This window comes from Lycium barbarum, chromosome 8, assembly GCF_019175385.1.
Source record: "Lycium barbarum isolate Lr01 chromosome 8, ASM1917538v2, whole genome shotgun sequence".
Lineage (NCBI taxonomy): Eukaryota > Viridiplantae > Streptophyta > Magnoliopsida > Solanales > Solanaceae > Lycium > Lycium barbarum.
The window spans coordinates 14,401,436-14,407,435 of record NC_083344.1 but is presented as its reverse complement, the minus strand read 5'-3'; positions in this window follow the sequence as shown (position 1 = coordinate 14,407,435).

Genomic DNA, 6,000 nt, shown 5'->3' with positions numbered 1-6,000 from the left:
AGTTTTTCGTCTTAGAGAATGGAATTCCTAATTCCGTTTAATCAAAGAGAAGATCGAAGGGAATGAAACACTCGTCCCCGCTGCATCGAAGAGTACCTATGCACTATGTTCCGGTTCACTGATAAGGAAGATAGCTGCTGCCTTCGCTCGCGCAGCCTACGCTTACACCCTTTGAATCCAAATTTGGTGGGATTTAGGATGGAATCGAATAGCGAGTGACGTGCCAGCGCTACTAATTGAGTGCCAGCCCTGTCGAGGTTGTTGGTGCTCTAATTGGATTTAGTGTTTTTAGAGTCGCCACCTAATTTATTTAAAGGAAAACTAGGAAAACCGGGTAAAAGTTTTTTCAAGCAAGAGAGAAATCTTTTGGTACCAAAGTTCGAGGTAAGGTTTCTAGTGATCCCCTAGGGAAGGTTTTACGCACCCTAGTATTAAAGATTCATAGAATATGGTTGACCTACGAACTTCAATGTGTGATTAATGTACTTATTTGTTTAAAAGTGTTTAATTTTTTGCAAAAAATGTCATTTCATTCATACCATAATTTCAAGAAAAAATTTGGCAAAACGTCCCCTTAGAAAAGAGGTTTTTCGGTTTTGAAAATCCACGTAAGTATTCAACTCACTTTATTGCCGGACTAGGACACACTCGGGATTTCTCCCGAGTAGAGTCGCTACTATTCTAGTCCTTAATAAGATGAGTTTAGTTCTTATGGGCTTTAATTTTTTATAAGAAACTATGGAATATTCTCCTATATATATATATATATATATATATATAAAGAAAATCTCCTTAGGTCCAAAATTTGTCTCTTTGAAGCCCATAAAGTCTAGCCGTTTCCATAGTACAAAATCCGTCATACCTCCATTTGGTCCAAGTATGATTCTCTTTATTTTTATCCATTTGGTTTTGAGCTTCCTGGCCCAAATCATCCTTTTATTAGATTCTCAAACACACGACCCATTTTTAGTTTTGAAAAACGTGCCCAATTTTTATAATTCAAATGTCCAAACAAAACAGCTTCCTCGAGTTTTACCAAGAACTTACTTCAACACTGTTTAATTCCAGAAAATGATAAATAGTTTCTTTTAGAATCACAAAATGATTTACCATTTTTTGAAGAAAACATTAGTCATCACTTCTTTTCCCTTGAACTTAATAGAAAATCCCATTTTTACGCTTCTTTAGCACAAACAGTGTTACCTAAAGCCATTTGAAAGAATTATCTAAAGTTTGATTTACCACTTGAAAATGGTTTGTTATCCAGTTTTAGAAAAAAGTTTGACGACTTTCCTAAGGCACTAAACGTTGATTTTCTAGGTTCTACACATGCATAGGGTTCCAATATATTTTGCAAGAGTTTTTACAAATACACCTATATAAACAGATATGGAAAAATAAAGGAAAAACTCAGGCTGGTGGGCCTACCAAGCCCACCAATAGACTATTTTCGCCCATAGTTGGGCCTTCAAATAATTTAGCTTCCCTTCCTATTTTATTTTTTATGGACTCGATCAAGAATGAGTCATTGGGCCCTCAGCCCAATGGGTTTGTGCAAATGGAAGTCACCCAAGCCCAGGTATTTCATGCAAGCAAGAATGAAAAGGGATAAGGATTAGGACTTGTTCAAGTTAAGATGGCAAAATAAGCAATGCCATATAAATATACACAGCTTCAAACCAACATACCATGGATATACACACCCATGGAGATACATAAATATCCCAAAAAGGGAAGCTTTCACCCTCTTGTTCCTAATGCCGCACAAGATCCAAGGGGTTTCTAGGAACCCCAGGCATGGCAGACACCCGGGAGGGCTTAAGCTTAATCCTTGAGTGCTACTAAGCATCTCCATTGATGTGCTAAGCTTATGGTATACAAGAGAGAAAGCCTCAATATTTGTATGCACGGCTTACTACAAAAACTAGCTATAGCATACACATAATATACAACCAGTTGAATGCATTGCAAAATTTAATAGTGTAACACCTTTAAAAGACAATCAGGCCCAAGTAAAATAATAGTGAGAAAGAACCTTAAGCTCAAATAGTATCACTTATCAGAAATACAACAGACTGGGGTAACCAATGATTTACACTTAGTCATTTAGAGAAGGCCCAAAAAACTGGGCTTAAATCCCCAAAACTAATACAATATTAATTAATGCCAATACACTTATAGTAGTGATATACACCATATATGCTAGATATACCAATCTTTATACACTTATGGGATGTATAAAGTCTAAGTATATCTTATATATCTAGGTATATCCTTTCATTCATTATTGAGAAAAAAAATCTACAAAGCAGATGATAAAACAGAGATGATAGACCCTCAAATATAGAAGTTTCAACCAAGCAAAGTCAAACAGAATCAAGAAAAGGAAGGGATTTACAAGACAAATGTCAAGAAGATATGTGATTATAAATATTTCAACTTCCTTTTTTTCTCAATATCAAATGATGGCCTCTTGCCAACATAGTCTTTTAGTTCCATGATCAAACACTTACTATATACTAACTCGATTCCAACTTTTTGCAAATAATTCCTTTAATCAGACACAGATAGAGGGAAACAAGTGTATAGAACTGTGAGACAAAAGCAGAGACAAACAAGACAGTAAGTTTTTGAAGTTATTTTTAAAACCAAGTAACAATGATAATGCTATAGCTATTGCAAGCTAAGACATGCCCAACATAGGACTATTCCATAAGATAATTTGTAAACAGGTTCAAAAGATCAAACATCTCATTCCTTGATCATATCTCACCAAACACAAGATTCTTGACTACTACCATGAGTCCCACAGACCATGATTGAAAGTTTTAAGAAAATAATGAACATGGATTCTAACACTTAGAACTCATTCTGGGAATTATAAATTGGAACCATTTAATCAACTTGATGGCATAAGCCTCATAGTTATCCAGGGAGTGTGTAAAGATCTTAGTTACCATAGACAAGTCATTTTAGTCTTTAAAGTTGCAATCCCAGTTTAAACCAAACCTCAAAGATATTCATGTACCTTTTCAAATTTGAAATTCATTAAGAGGAGTGTGCGGGTAGTTTCAGATCAAACAAAAGTGATAGACAAATACCATTATTAACTAATTCAAAGATTCCTAATTTTAGACAAAGTACAAAGATTACACAAATTGTTCTTCATAGTGATCTAGCCTAAGTAAAATCAACATGACATCTCAAGGTACCAGATTCAGTGGAAATTTCCACAAGATAGGAGTAATAAACTTAAACATAGTCTAACTCAACAGGGTCAATCAAAAGATTTCCCCTACTGAACATTATTGCAGTGCTACCCATCAAACATAAGACACTAGGCCAAAAAGACCAAAACTAGCTTAGGCAAGTTATAGCAAAAACAGTCAAGTCAAAGCTTAACCTTGCTAATCATATTCAAACTAAAAATATCTAATAATCATCTAACTATCTCCCCACAAGATAATAATACACATTGTTCAAGTCAATAATATCTAACAGCCATCTAATTAACTCCCAATAAGGTAATAATACACACATTATTTAAGCAACACAGTACATGTTTGGACATGAATAAATTTAGGCATGAAATAACTAGAAGAAGGGCATATTTGACCACACAGATTAGACTTGAAGAGGCTATGCCTAACTAAGTCAAGACAAACAACTCATGATATTTCCAGTTTGATTTAAACAATACATAAGCACCCTTTCTTTATTATATCAAGACTGAAACGATAGAATCCTACTTTCATTATAAACATATTAGATTAGAAGAACAAATGAAGCATGTTTGATTAGGATTGATCAAGTTATTAAAGCTAAAGTCAATATGGGGCATATTTGATTAAGCCAGATTATCTGAATATGTTAAGTAGACTCAGTTACTGAAGGCAGCATTAATGCTCATCTAACCAATATACTTTAAACTCACATAATTTTACCTACTTCAACTAAAATCAGATTAAGTAGATATACAAACCTAATTAACTGGGCTAATCCCACATAGATAGATTTAGTTACATTTCTTAAGTAACAAAACACAATAACTCTACCAAAAATAATAGACAGACTAGCACAGAACAAATTAAGGAAAAACAGGAAATAGAAAAGAAAATTTAAAGGAAAATTACCTAATTTTTGTGCAACCCTTTAATGGAGATTCGAACTCGGAGACCTCAACTATTCCTCCAAATGCTCAAAATCATACAGAAACCACACAACCACAACAAATAGACTTTTAAATTCTTAAACTAGGTTGAAAATTAAAGGTCTCAGGTAAACAAGCTTAAGAACCCTAGGTATTCAACCTTTATGTATGCAAATGAAAGTATTCAAATGCTCAGATCTGCCAAAGTCCTCTTTTAAACGTAGTTTGGGGTTCTATTTATAGAACCCCAAACTTCCAAACAAAACCCTAACTCCCCGATGTGGGACAAGCTTGAATCCTTCAAACAAGCCTTGCTCCTCAACATATCAAGGGTCAAGATTCATTTATAAACGCATCAAGGGCCAAAATTGACCCAAAATAAATCAAATCCATTCAAATCCTTTAGGACCAATGAAAATACTAGATTCAAATCACATACAGATAAAATCCATTAAGGATTTCAGTCATGCCCGTTGCAAAAATGCAGAAAAGTAAAAAAGATATGAAATAATACCGTGTTTGGATAAGAATCGATGAAAAATGGTTGAGAGATGGCAGAGCAATAAATGGTCTTGCCATTCTCAGCCTTACAAAGGCAGTACCACCAACATGGACCCACGAGATTACCAAATCCAGTAACGTGACGAGGAAAGAGAGTGAAAGGGAATGGAGGCGGCTAGGGTTACCCCTCTTTCCTTTTCACTTTAGTTCGAATAAGACCCCTTAGGTCTGTTTATGTATGTATCTATCTATATAAGGGAGTGGTGGGCCGGGTCAGGCCATTCATTGGGCTGGGCTCGGCCGATTTTAAGGAGAAATAAAAAGGGCCCAACTTCTATATATATATATATATATATATATATATATATATATATATATATATATATATATATATGGCTATATATATATTAATGGAACCCCATTTAAAGCCAATCGGTCAGATTTCTTAAAAAAGATAATAAAAAGTAACTCAGATTTAAAGAGGTAATAAAATTAATTAAGATTTTTAAAAGAGACAATAATAATAAAAGAGATAATAATAATACTAATACTAATAATAATAATAATAATAATAATAATAATAATAATAATAATAATAATAATAGTAATAATAATAATAAAAAGTAAATAAGATTTTAAAAGAGATAATAATAATAATAATAATAATAATAATAATAATAATAATATTAATAATAATAATAATAAAGGTAACTATATTTAAAAAAGAGATAATAATAATAAAAGGTAATTAAGTTTTTTTTTCTCTTTTTTTTAATCAAAACACCTTAATTAAATTTGGCTAGTTGCCATGATTGGCTAACAATTAATTATTTTAATTATAGCCACTTAATGACAATTTCCAAAATTAATTAGACTTAAAACTCAATTAATTATTATAAAAAGGCCAAATTTGATTGAATGAGAAATGAGGGGTAAAATGGTCAATTTACTTAATTAATCAATTTCCTTGGATTTAAACAGAGTAAAATACTTTGCAAATTACTATTTTAACAATTTAGACAATTAAGTGAAATAATCATGGAAAATTATCACTTTCTTCTTGGTTAATTTTAACAAAAGTATATTAATGGTGAAAAATACTCTAATTAATTTATAATATTATGGAAATTATCTTATCAAAAAATATTGGAAAATATATAGCCTTAATAAATTTTAGAAAATTATTTTGTCTTTCAAAAAACATATTTCCCTGTGTCTAATATTTCAAGGACTCTGGATAATTAAAGAAAATTATGGGAGGTCAAAAATTAGGTGTCAACACTGATAACTGAAGAGCAGTGTTCAACCCTTTCATGAATCTCCTAACCCTCTCCTCCTCAGTAGACACA